This window comes from Lissotriton vulgaris, chromosome 3_1, assembly GCF_964263255.1.
Source record: "Lissotriton vulgaris chromosome 3_1, aLisVul1.2, whole genome shotgun sequence".
Lineage (NCBI taxonomy): Eukaryota > Metazoa > Chordata > Amphibia > Caudata > Salamandridae > Lissotriton > Lissotriton vulgaris.
This window is the reverse complement of record NC_141689.1, coordinates 1,644,451,640-1,644,466,003: the sequence shown is the minus strand read 5'-3', so window position 1 is coordinate 1,644,466,003 and position 14,364 is coordinate 1,644,451,640. Positions and strand designations below refer to the sequence as shown.

Sequence of the window (14,364 nt, the reverse complement as noted above, 5' to 3'; positions counted from 1 at the left end):
AAAGCAGCCTTGTAAAATGTGTCTAAGGTCTGCCATTGCAGAGCCGGTGTGCAGTCTGGTGCCGTCATGCTGACTTGGCAAGTGCACCCACTTGCCAGTCCTTAAATCTTCCCTTTTCTTCATATCAGTCACCCCTATAGTAGGCCCAAGGGCAGGGTGCATTGTAAGTATAAGGTAGGGCATGCCCTGGTATGTGTGGCATGTCCTAATAGTGAATTACAGCCATTTTCGTTTTTCACTATTGCAAGGCTACCTGTTCTCCATAGGCCAGAATGGGCTGTTAGAATGATTACATTTTGTAATCCTAACTGACTCAGAGAACATGGTAGAAATTCGATTTTAGTATTCCTGGACTCAGAATGATAAAATGCATCTTTTAGGGAAGTTGGTTTTAACATTCTGTGGTTGAAAATACCACTTTTAGAAAGTAGGTATTTTCTTGCCTAAACCTTTCAAGCCTGCCTATGCTAGGTTGTGTATTCCGTGTCTGGAGTTTGTGAGTGACAGGGCTGGGGAATCCAAGAGACAGGATGGGTAAGCCCAGTGGTGAATAGAGAGATCTGCATCTAGATGGGAGAGAGGAGTTGCACCTGAACCTTCAATAGGGCTGTGCCTGCCTTTCACAATGCTGTCTCCACCTCCTGGGGTGTGGCTAATGTCTCTGCCCTGCACACTGAAAGAAGAGAAGGAATCCTGTCAACAAAGTGCTTCAGGGCTGTACTTGCCTTCCACAATGCTGGCTCCACCTCCTGTGGGGCGTCTGATGTTTCTTCCCTGCACTGTGAAAGGAAAGGAGAAGTCTGGTAAACAGAGTGCTTCAGAACTGGTGTGGACTAGGCAAAGACCCCTCTCACTTCAGAGAACAAAGGATTTTGGGGTATAAATATTGGGACCCTGATCCCAAGAAATTAGATCACTTTTGGACAAACAAGAAGAAACCTCTGCTGAGTTGAGGAACCTGAAGAAACTGAGGAGAGACTATTCCTAAGCTGAAGTGCTGCTTAGGGGATTGGTCTGCAGTGGTTGCCTTACTGCCAACTTGTGAAGGATCTCCAAGTGCTTGGAAAAGAGCCTGCCTCCTGCTGAAGTCTCAGGGACAACAAACTTCAAACCCCAGCTCCCCAGAGTTATTTAGGAAGTGCCTGCTGCTGTTTTGGGCCTTCTGAGGAAATGCGTGTCGCAAGGAGCTGCTGCTGCCGTCGCACTTCTGAACAAGGGTGTCGCCGCTGGAGTTGTCGCACTGCACCGCAGCGTGAGAAGAGTCTCACAACGAGGAAGAAGCTTGTCCCCATCGCTGTTGCTGCCATTGCACTTCTGAACAAGGGTGTCGCCACTGGAACTCTCGCATTGCACCGCATCGAGGAAAGCGCCTCGCATCCCCCGAGAAAAGCGCTGCCATCGGAGCTGCTGCTGTCTCATTTCTGAGCAAGGATGTAGCTGCTGCAGTCCACGCACCGAACCGAGAACTTCTTGCATGCCCGGAGAAGCGTGCCGCATCAGGAATATCTTCACCTCTTTATTTCTTTGCACCGTAACTTTGCTGCATTTCCCTCGCTGCAACATTACTTGTCGTGGAAGCGCAACACATCGTGAGGTACATTGGCGCAAAGTGTTGCATCTTAAGAACTGAACTGAACTTAGCTAAAACTACCATCTTAAAGTAACAGTATTGTGTATTTTTGTCCTTTATGGTCTTGTGGTAAATCTATATAAAGTATACTTATTTTTTATATAAAAACCTTGTGTGGTATCCATCTGTAGTGTTGTCACTGGGTTACTGTATGTGGTCACAAATGCTTTACACACTGCTTCTGAGATAAGCCTGTCTGCTCCTGCCAAGCTACCAAGGGGGTAAGCAGGGGTTATTTAGGAGTGTAATCCCCTTATCCTGACTAAAGGCAAGGGTCCCTATTTGTCACAAGTGCCTACCTGTGCCAACTAGAGACCCCCAAATCTAACAGTGAGACATAGGGTAGTGCATTGAGTATGCTGAATTAGAAGAAACGTAATAAATATATAGTTCTATAAGTACACAGATAGAAAGAGGAATATATCTGTCTGGATTGTTTTTGTGCAGGAAGGTGCCCCTTTCTGTTCAAAAACAATTGTACATGCAACGGAGGCTCCCTTGCAGAGGTGCAACTAGAGCCATATTTCGGGGGGGGGGCTACTAAAATTTTCAGGGGGGGCTAATTCTTCCAGCCATAGCCAGAGTGAAGATGGCAGTGGCTCTAAGAACAGGTGAAAACCAACAATGCCTCTTTAGCAAATAAAAGTGTGTGTGCCTGGGAAGCTGTCTCAGCCCAGGCTGACCCACACGATCGAGGGGGGGCCTAAAGCCCTCCGAGCCCAATGGGCATGGCGCGCCTGCTCCCTTGCATGATGGTGCAAGGGTGACTACATTTGCGCTAAGCAGCAAAGGGTACACCAGCTCAGGCGGAAAAAGACAGGAATGCACCGTATTTCATAAATATGTTAATTCCTGCCCTTTTACATTGGTGTAGGGCAGCACAGCAAGAAGACTTGCACTGCTGCCCTACCCCATTTCCTCAAAAATGAGGCCCACAGTCAGGTTGTGATGCACACTGCATAGAAAACGATCAAAGGTCAGTGGAGTAGCTGGGGAGGGGGGGGGGGGGGGCGTGAGTTTGGTCTGCTCCGGGCTGTTGACTACCACCATCCCTCCGCTCCCTGAGAACAAGACGTCAGTCGGACGCCAACCCCCCTGGACGAAGTTGTCCGTCTTCCACCACACCCACCCCGCACTTACCTGCACCGGGCGGGATACTAGGGGCAGCCCGGGTGGCAATAGGTCTAGCTAAGCCACTGTCAAAGCTACTAACTAGGTGAATGAGTATACGTTGCCTGTTTGTTGTCTCTAGGATACTCAATCACTAGTGAGCTTTCATGGCTAAAGTTTGTTTTAAAAAGAACATCTCAATCAAGTTTGTTTTTAAACATCGCTTTCTCACTAGAGAATAAAAGTCTCAAACATTATAGAAACATCTTTGAGCGCCTAGGGGCTGACGCATCATGACTTTACTTTCAGTGCCGCGTACTATAAAAAAATCTATTAAGACGCCTGCGGCTGTACAGTCTTCTGGTGTCTAATGGCGGTGTGCAGTCTTTATTAACGGCACTCTGATCACCCACGTTTGACATTTTTTCAGTTCTCTTTTGACATTTTGTTCACCATGTACTGGAGTAATTAGGAAGCTTCCAGGAGGGAGAGCCGCAACCATTCATCCCAAGATGGCGGCCTAGAACACGCTGGCATGCTTGCATCTGACTTCATTGAATGGGCGGCGCATCAATCCTTGTATTATGGCAGTTCATTATATTCTCAACAGCTTCCATTAGTGCAGAGGCACGCGCTCCATTGAAAATGCCACCGCCTGCTAATGGCGGCCGCGAAAAGTTAACCACAAGATCAAGGATTACAGTGTGCTGCGCAGGCAAAATGTCATTTTCCTTTCTTTCCTCTTTTTGACACAGCAAACTCATATGTATTCTGCTCTCGGTCCTGTCATAATAAATAGGCTCAAACGCCCGGGTAACATCCCGAACAATCCAAAGTGTAAAGAAATGGAAATATTTACAGCCTGAGGTTTCTCTCCAGCACTGGCCAGCGTGAGGTCTGCTGTGATTTAAAGCCTTTTCAATTGAAGTTCAGCCCCACAGGAGCCTGACAGTATTATTGCTGGCTTCATTTTGAGAAGTCACAACAAAGCATTAATAATGTGGCCAAAAGCACCAATCTTTCCCTGCAGGCGAAAAAATATATTATAACAAATCAACACATGCCAGCGTAATAAAACAGAGGTTATACAATCAGCCTCAACCTCCGGAGCCGAGAAGCTCTCACCTCCTGACGAGTTTAAATTTGACCTTGTTTCGCACCTTCCTAAAGAGGTGCTGTACAGGAAGCAAAGCTGCCGCTCACACACCACCATGCCTCGGCTGCTCCGAAAATGGCTGCCTTTGCTGTTGAGTTGACCCGCGCTAGTCTCGCTAGATCCACGTGGCCCGCCGCCCACACCTTGAACGAATGCTTTTGAATATGCATATATTTAAAGTACAAGTGTAGTAAAGAAATTGAAGCTTTAAAAGCGTAATTGAACTACGTACACAGGGCCGGTTCTAGGATTTGCGAGGCCCTGGGCTAAAAGGGACCATGCGAGGCCCCCTCTAATTTAGATAAGTGGCCCCTTGCAAGGAGACCATTCACAGACACTGTGGGGGCCCCATTGTCCAGCATTTTCGCGCCCCCACAGTTTTAACTTTTACTCCACAAGCATTTCTCACACATTCAGTCCGATAGGTGTGAGAATTGATTGTGGTCTAAAAGTTAAAACTGTGGGGGCGCCAAAATGCTGGACAATGGGCCCCCCACAGTGTCTGTGAATGGTCTCCTTGCAATTGAGGGAGCGTCTCCGTCTCCCTCCCCTATACCTCCTGACACCATCCATGGGAGGCCCAGGGAGGGGCCCCCCTCCAATGGACCTTAATTGCAGGCGACACCTTTCTTTGTAATAGATCGCCAGGGAAACAACAGGACACATCACCAGTGCGTGGCCCCATGCTGGTGGGCTGAGTGCGAGGCCCTGTGCAGCTGCCCACGCTGCCCATGCCTAGCGCCGGCCCTGTACGTACATATATTGCTTTTACAGCTATAATGTTTTTTAGCATGCTTTATCTCTTTTAGTTGACTAGCGGGATTCATTTCGGTTAGAATTGATCCATTTCCCAATATTTATCACCGGTTGCATCATTTAACACAATAATTATTCTTGATGTGTGCATACCTGTGTGGAATCCGAATACCAAAAATGTACCGCACCTCAATATTTTGATTACCCTAAAATTTACCTCTAGTGACTTGACTCCTGCCCCTTGGCCGAACTGGCCGCAGCGAGCAGCGGGCGATTCCCCGGTAAGCCGCCAGGGTGGAGGGCTGCTTTTGTTACTGGGGGGGGTTGCATAGCTGCAAAATCACCCCATAACACCAGCCCCCCCATTCCCCTGTAGCCGACAGAACTCATTTACCATGGCCGGTTTGCGTTCCCAGTCTGACCAAGTCCTGCACCCTGTTCTTGCGATGAGTCACCACCATCCTCAACATCAGGCACCACAAATCGTAGCAGAATAATAAAAATAGTGAGTGGGATCATTCAACAAGTGAATTCTAGATCATAGAAAAAGTTAAAGGTTTTTATTACAAAATCTAAAAATAGTCAATACAGAGAAATGCAATATATATACCAAGAAGGCTCAGACACACAAACATAGTCTGAAATCAGAATTTATCCATGGCCCAGTAAGAAACAAAAATCCCAAAGACGGCATCTCAAAAAAGGGAAATCTCTCAGTAAATGGACAGTGTCCTAAGAGGAAAACGAATAGTCTGTCAGATTCAGAAGGAACACCAACAGCCTCTCTAGGGGAAAAGGTAAGGCTCTGGCTGAACCCCCAAATATGGGTTTTTAATACACATTTTGTGAATAGGTGATATGCAAAAACGTCAAATCCAGCATGGCGCAACTAGTGATAACACATATTGAGCAAATCAGAATATAGGTCATGGCAAAGAAAATATAGCACTAACCCATTTCTAAGGAAAATAAAAACTCCATTAGCTTCCACAGCAACAGGGCAGACCGGAGCTGTTCAACCCAATATATAACATTTTTCAATACTAGTGTATTCTAGCGAGCCTACATCAGGACATTCAGTGGAAGTGCCCTAAGGTTTGAAACATTCAGTACATGAAGACAATTTCATTCACAATACATGATCTCCGAGGAAAATAACCAATTGTGTCACAGTGTTCTGTGCTGCAAAGACTGTGGGGAGAGAAGACATGCAGGGGGACATTGACTGGGAGGGGTAACGAGCAGGAGCAAGATGAACAGAACAATAAAATAGCATCCACATTAATAAAATGGTGTCTCTGCAACCTCACAACTAAACCACATTAATACATGCACTTCTAAACATCTAATAAAACTTGTTTCAAGTGTAACTTTAATATTTAATTGGTTACAAATAGATTCATCATAAAAATCATTAGCACTCAAAAATAATTTGTCACTCAAAATTGCACATTTGAAAAAAACATTCAAACCCAATATTATGGTATAAAACTGTTTCTCTTGCGCATGCGCACACCATCCCTTTATGTGGATGAGCATGCTGACAGCACAGACCATGAGGGTTGAGAATGTATTCTCCTCTCTGTTAGGGTGTGCTCATGCCCACTGAGTCTGTGACGGAGGTCAGAAGGCGGACACCAATATGAGTGCAGTCACAGAATATATGGAACCCTTTGGTTGGCCTCCAGAACTCCAAGGCGTGAGTGCACTTATGAGCAAATCCTATGACCACAATATGGCTGCACAGACGAACTGTGCACAGGTGCAAATTAAATCTATGAATAAACTTGCTCTCTTTTTAGAAAGGCTTTAAAAACATGGCTATTTGACTTTCAGTGAGTTTCTCTCTCAATCTGTTTCAGTGGAGTTAGCGCCAAGACACCTCCGTGTAGCGCTCTAGAAATAAGCAACCTTCTAGCTACTCTTTTCATGGAAACCAATGAATCTAGGGAGTGTTGTTCATGACCCTGGCTATCGCCATCTACTCCTTCATAGGTCTAGCAACAATGGCTGTTCTGGCTACGAATTTCGCTCGGGCATTGGGATTGTTGAGATGCTTATCTGCATCCACAAACAAACTACTGATGAGTTCAAATGAATAAAGGTTAATATTGTAAGAGTTAAACAAGTAGCCTTGAGATATAAAGGTCTTTTAACTTTGTTCTGTCTTTTGTGAACATTCTCGAACCATCAATCAGAAAATGTTTTCACATATTTCATATACTTTTCTTTTTTGAGTCTGATATGTTGAACATGATTAATTCTTAACACATGTTAATCGAATTGGCATCAGGATGAGCCCTTTTAAGTACCTTAAAGCCTTGAAAATACGTGTTAATTGGGTGAATCATTTGTCAGCTGATCTTTGGAGAAAGTTCAACATGCAGACACAATAAACTAAAGAAGATATTTCTTTAAATGTTTCAATCATTTGAGCAGCTCCTCTAAAACTGGCTCATGAGCTCTGTTGGTGTAAGAATTCAGCAGATCTCTGGGGTCTTCATTGCCCTAGTAGATGGTTCCATTAATTTCATAGAGGCACTGGATCACCACATTTTAAATGTAAAGCTGTGGAAACAAAGGCTATTCAAGGCATGTTATGGTACCTTATCTAATATTAAAATATGGTTATGTAAATGTCAATTGATATTTGTATAGTGCACTACTCACCCGCAAGGGTCTCAAGGCGCTTGTACGAATACCGCTGTGGAACCCCTCCTGGCTTTCCCTGTGAGGCGTCCACTCCTGGGCACCCCCAAGGTGGAGGCCAGGCATCCTCAGCGTTGTGGAGGCCGTTGTGGAGATTAAGCAAGCTATTGCCCAGAGTTGCAGAGTGGGACTCCAAGATTGGAATAGGCACCGAGGCGAGAATTATCAGGTCCGTGGAATTTAAGACCCGCCGAGGCCGGTAATTGAACCCTGGTCCCGGGCTAGACCTCTGCATCAGGGTCTGCCGCTCTAACCATTGAGCCACACTTCTCCAGTGTCCATAGGTTTTCTAACAGGGCCCAGACTATGTGGATCCACAGGGAAGGTGTTTGATGTTGCATACTGTTGGACCTGACATCCTTGATGTGGATTTCCCTCAGAGTTGTGCCTTTCAGCCTCATGTTGTTGCTGACTTTATTTTTGCTGGCTTTAGGACTCTGCACAATTTACCACCACAGTGCCTCAGAACGATTACTGTGTGATGCATCTCCCCACACCACCCTCGCATCGCAGCTCCTCGGAACTGATGCTGCACAACACACCTCCATGCAACTACCTCACGTTGCCTCTGCTGCATGACACATCCTCACCATGGTGCATTGCATTGCTCCAAAACCATGATTAAAGGTAGCTTTAGCAAGCGGGCCTAACTTGGTCCCGGTAGAAGGCCCACACTCCATCGCAGTTGGCCTGAACTTGTGCCTTTGTCCTAGTCCACCATGACAAGATAACCACAGTTGGTGCGTAGTTATTTGTGTCTTAAATCTTAAAAATTATGTATCTCTGGTTCTACTGATTGCTTTTTCGTCATTTTGGTCTTAAGTCATTTATTACATTTTACTCTATTCTTTTAAATTTCTGTGGGATTTCTCTTGTTTTTTCACTTTATCACTGATTGAAGTGCTGCATAAATATTTTACATATTGCCTCTAAGTTGAACCGGACTGCTATGTGCCAGGGTACCAGAAGGTTAAGCACAGGTTAAATCGGGATTTGCTTGTATCTTCACCTGAACAAGGATTGTGGTTGCTGATTGAATAGGGGTTCACACTCCTCAACCAGTAACATAATTTCTTACACAGAAGTGGCACCATGTAACATGCAACAAACTTCAACAAACCTTAATTTTGTTTAGCAAATTGTCTGATAGATACTGAGTGTTGTATATTTAGTTTTTGTTTTATAGATGTGGCTTCGCAGACCCCAGATTTCAAAGTTTGGGTGACTAAATCACCAAGACAGGCAGACACACGACGAGACTTGAGGGGAGGGGGTGCTACTAGCATCAACAGTGAGAACAGGTCAGCATACAAAGAAGGGCAAGGGAGACACACAGTTTGGGAGCTGGGACAGTGTGTCTGCAAGACCACCATACATTAGAGAGGAACAAAAAACAAATATGACCACTGTACTAACTGTGCCCCAGCCAGCGCCTCTGAGCCAGTCAGCCGACTGAAGTCCAAATGTAAATGTAAATGTTGTAGTGCTTATAAAACACACAATCACCCCAAGGGGTATCACGGCACTGTACACATACCGCTCTGGAACCCCTCCTAGTCTTTCCATGTGAAGTGCCCACTCCTGGGCCCCCCAAGGTGAGGCCAGGCATCTTGGCGCTGTTGGGGCCGTTGTGGAGATTAAGCAAGCTATTGCCCAGAGTTGCAGCGTGGGACCCATGATTAGAATAGGCACCAAGGCAAGAATTATTAGGTCCGGGGAATTTTAGCCCAAGACCCACCTGAGGTGGGAATTGAACCCTGGTCCGGGCCAGACCTCCGCACCAGGGTCTGCCGCTCTAACCATTGAGCCACACTTCTCCACAGTCAGCCAACTGAAGTCAAAATCACAACCCAGCAGCACAGAGCTGCCTCACATTACCAACTTGAGGATGAGGGTGGTGGGAGGTGAATGTATTTACCAGGCAATGTGCGAATGTGCCAACACTGGGGCAAGTGAAAGTTGGCCTGACATAAAATGTACTTCGTATGCAAAGTGCACATTAATGTTGCGCCTTTTCCAGTTGCATACAAGTGGCAAATCTTATATATGTATGCATTATATTGAAGACAATTGTATGAATTCGGATTACTTGTTAAATGGAGTGAGAACTCACTTCAAAGAATAATTGTTCATAATCCTTGTTAGGGGGAACCACAAAAGTCACTAAATAAACCAGTGCTTAACCCTCTGGTAGCTTGGCACAAAAGTAGTCAGGCTTAACATAGAGGCAATGTCTAAGGTATTATACAGCACTTAAACAGTGATAAAGTAAAAACACAATGCAAAAAAAAACATATTTAAAAAATACAGTATATTTCAATAAAAGATACCGAAATTACAAAAGTCCAATTAATAGAACTGGAATTAAGAGTTTTTTTAACTTTAATCTAAAAAAAAGCACCAAAAGGAACAATGCGCAAATTGCATCTATCCAGTTGCTCTGGACTGGTACAAAATCACAAGTTGAGACTAACTGCGATGGAGAGCCGACCAGATATAGATCCAGGTTTAATCCACTGGAAGTTTTATCTCCTGACTTTGGCGCAAGTACTGTGTAGCGTGATTCTGAGGGGCTCTGCATCACTCCCTGTTGGATCCGGAGAGGCTTTCAGTTGGGGGTTTCGTGGCTCTGCTGGGCTTTTCATTTGCTCAGTGCTTGGTCTGGTTAAGCATTTGACAAGGGGCTGTGTGGTCTGGCTCTGCAAAGCTCTGCTTCTCTTCTTCGATAGGTCTGGCGAGGGCTTCAGCCAGGAGCTGTGCAGCTTTGAATCGCTCAGCATCAATTACGGAGAAGTCTTCAGTTCGGAGCTGTGTGACTTTTGGGGCTCTGCATAGGTCGGCGTTGGATCCGGTGAAACCTTCAGTTAAGCAGGGAGAAAAACACTCTAACCAGCCATTGGTTCAGGACACTGAGGAGGAGAGAACTTGGGGGTCATGGCACATGCCCACAGAGCCCAGCAGAGGAGACCAGGCCAGTTCAAGTTGGTTCTGGTCAGCTGGAAAGCAAGAAAGACCTCTGGAAGCTGTTGTGCCCTGTATCTCAAACAGGAGGTCAACCAACTGGCATTTGGAGTTACTTCTGGGACCCTGTGTTCAAGGTAAGCAGGTCCAGTCTTCCTTCTTCAGACAGTAGGGTATCACTTGTCTGAATCTTCTCAGAAACAGGAGAGTTCTGATTTCAGGTTCTGGGGATACCGTATTTTGCCCAGTGCCAGTCTGTGGGTGATGACACCTCTTTGTTTAACCCTAAACTGGTTCTGATCGATTCATCTCCTTCCCCTGGGTTTGGCTCCAGGCTATCTAGAAAAAAAAGAGCAGGCAGGCCTAGGTGTAAGTTGTATCTGTCAGCGACAGGATTGGCTTCTTCTGAAGTCAGGAAGGGCTGTGTACAGCCTCCAGGCTGCAACTTGAAGTGCAATCAGGGCTTGGGCACAGTTCTTCCCCAGCCATCCTGTTAGAAAGACTGTCACTTCTCCACACCCAGGCCCTTTGTTCAATGTCTAGAATGAATACACATTACACTATAAGAGAGGCATTAACAGTCAGTTGCCGTTGTTCACTGGCAGAAAGGCACATTTGGCTTAGGCAGGAAAATGTTAACTTTCTCAAGTGGTATTTTCAAAATAGTCATTTTAATTTCGACTTGACCATCAGGTTGGATATAAAATTCCTATTCCAATGAGTCCTTGAATCATTTTTCTAGCTAGTCCTAAACTGTAGTTATGCATCATAAGATGTTATAATGTAACCCAGTGCTTTTCTATGGGAGATCCAGTCTTCCCACTGTGAAAAAAGACTTTGGTGGTTTTTCACTGCAAGACATGTAAAACTTTAAATATACATGTCATACTTTTAAATAGCATGCTCCGTGTCCTATAAGCAATTAGTGTATACCTTACAGGTGCATTATAAGTATTAAAAAGAGAGTTTTAAGTGAGGCAAAAGGTTTAGTTTGCCGGGTCGAAAGGGCAGTTTTAAACTGCACTACAGACTGCAAGGGCAGGCCTTAGACATGGTTTTCAGTGCTACTTGAGTGGGTGTCACAAAGGATGCTGCAGACCACTAGTAGTATTGTATTTACAGGCCTGAGGTACCGGTAGTACCATATACTAGGAACTTATACGTTAATTAAGTGTACTAATCAGAGGTATGCCAATTATACTATGTTCAGGGGGGAGCACAAGCATTTTACCACTGGCTGGCAGGAGTAAAGTGTGCAGTGTCCTAATTAGGCCTGCGCAGAGTTCCGCTTTGCGGAACTCCGTGAAGTTACAAAAAACTCTGCAGAGTTCCGCCAGCGGTGGAGTGCGTGGTAAGTGCCTTTTGCACTGATCTTCCTTTCGCTCGAGTTAAATTCTACCTGACTGGCAGCTTGTGCTCGACAACTTACCTCTGGTGAGCGCGAGGGAGGAAAGCTTTGCTGCGCTACGCGTAGCAGAGTTTTTTGTACTCCGCGAAGGGCGCAGAGTGCAGAAAACTCCATGAACAGAGAACCAGGCCTAGTCCTAATGCCAACAAAGATAGGTTCAGCAAAAATAGGGTAGTTAAGACAATCACTTGGGGGATTACTACACAAATGTTGGTCATCTCCAACAGCAATTTGTAAAAACGTTATATATTTCCCTCTCTGTGAAGCACACACTAATCCCATGCCAACGTCCACCTCCTTGTACGGAAAGCACTCACAGCAATCAGAGCTGACCTATACAGTCATGGGAATGTGTGCTTTACAAACCAAATAAATGGAAACTGGGCACTACGTGTATTTGTCCTCTATGCACCTAAGGAATATGGAAACTGGTAGGACAGTGGCTCAGGGAAATGCTCTGCATATGATTGGAATGCCCAGGCATGAGTCTCATGCTAACTGGGTCACAACAATCCAGCAATACCTCACTAAAATAGGCAGAAACCAGTCTGGGGCTACTTGTGTTACATTCTCAAGGGGACCTGGTCTGGAAGTTCAGACTGAACAGTTCTTGTTGGAGCAGGGCCAAGGCTGATTTGCATATGACTGGTCTCTGTGTAGAGTGGGCAAAAAAAATACGGATTTGAACTGTGGCCCAGGGTAATTAGCAGTAGCTAAGATCCATTCAAGCATTCCATCCATATCTTTTTTGTTTTAGTCAATTAATGAGTTACTTACTTTGCATTGCAGACATTATCGTGAAATGTTGCTTTACCTGCTGGGCAGTATGGAAATTCATAATTTACATTATGGAAACTTCAATGGTTTTACATACTTTATATGAAGGGCCATTGTGGAAACTGTTGTGGCAATGAATGCTACCTCTGAATGTGTAATCTGGCAAGACTTCATAGCAGCATGTGCTTCACATACATGGGGTATTACAGAAACTCTTAGGGCAAAGCATGCTTTGCATACAGAGGCAAGATGGAAATTGTCATTGGTGTTTTCAGCTACCATGAGAAATGCTGAAATTTCAGCTGAAACACGTTGCCTTTCGTGAGCCAATGTTGATTTATTTTGCATAAAAATTATGTTGCATCAATTTCTGGAGTGCTGTCTTTTTGCTGAGGATTCGCCAGGATCAACTTTTGTGTACATGAAGGTGGGTTAGGCATGCTTGTTTCTTAGAGCACACTTTGTGATTTTGGCTGAGCCTCTGAAATGCTGCCCAACTTATTTGGGATGGGTGGATGGATGGATGGATGGATGGATGGATGGATGGATGGATGAATGAATGGATGGATGGATGGATGGATGGATGGATGGATGGATGGAGATTGCTCTGTTGAATATCATGAGATCACCCTTAGATACAGGGTTATGAATTCCAGGTAAATTTTGATAGGCACTTATTACATCAGCATTGTGCCATTGTACATGATTTAACCGTTTTGTTTTTTCCTGGCCTAGAAACATGAGTGCTGTTCTTTTCACAGTGTGTTAGATAGACACTGGGTCTCTGATTGCACAAATGTATTTGCCTGCTGTGCATTTAGTCTTTCATATCAGGCACATTCCTACGTTCTTTCACCTGGTGCAAAGTAGGGTTGGCATGAACATTTTTGCCAAAGCTGCTATTGATTTCTAGTACATCCTGGTTTGATGGCATTGGCCATAAAGTGGGTGTTTCTGGCATCTGTGTCACTGCCTATTTTAATGGGCCTATATGTGCGTTTAAGTATAGGGGTATTTTCTCACTGCAGAGATTCAGCCTCTTCTGATCAAGAGTTATGGTTTCTTAAATTAGGGCTCAATCTTAAATTAGGCCCCAATAGTTAAGCAAGGTAAGCTACTGATGCACTTGGTGAGTACTTGGGCACACGAAGTTGTGCCCGTGGGCCGTCGAAGCAATGAAAAATGATAAATTTATCAATCACATTTTCTAGTGCGTTCAAGCACTGAAGGGAGGAAAAAATGAAAGAGGCAGTCTATCCCCCCCACGCCGGCCTCGATGTCCAGAGGCTGCTAAGTGTCATATCTCAAAGAACAAAAAAAAGAAGTCACAGCGAGAAAAAATAATTTGCCCAGTGTGCAAAATGCTCTACACTATTGAGGTCAAACTCGCAAATCATCAATCATAATTCGCGGACTCTGACCCAAGAGCACACCACCTTGACATTCCTGAGTTCGGTCTCGAACCCTCGCATCTTCTCTTCAGGCTAATGGCGCCCTCGTTCAAACTATGCCTTCCGGGTCACAGTGCCGGGGGCGCAGCAGGTGCAATACGCTATTATTTCTAGCGAAAGGGGGCGGGAGCCCATGGAAAGAGAGTAATTCTTATGCGCAACTAGCCTCGGAGCCGACCGTTTTGCGCGCATCCGGTGCGCAACTCCACAGGGCGCGAGGCTTTCCTGCTTGACTCGATGCGCAGCGACAGCTGAATCCCCTCGGAGCAGATTGTGGTATCTCCCAACCCTTACCGGGGAGAGAATATGTTAATTTGATAAGTGGGCCAGACAGCTAAAACTGGAACAGATGTGCTTTCTTGGGGAAAGGCATATGAGATGAAACAAATAACTCCGTGATGCCACC

At 45.2% G+C, this 14,364-nt stretch overlaps 1 protein-coding gene across 1 annotated transcript in view; it reads left to right on the top strand.

Moving 5' to 3' along the window:
- LINGO2 (leucine rich repeat and Ig domain containing 2) overlaps positions 1-14,364 on the top strand; it is a 2,438,702-nt gene that overhangs the window by 2,018,091 nt on the left and 406,247 nt on the right. The gene's annotated exons all lie outside the window — the stretch shown is intronic.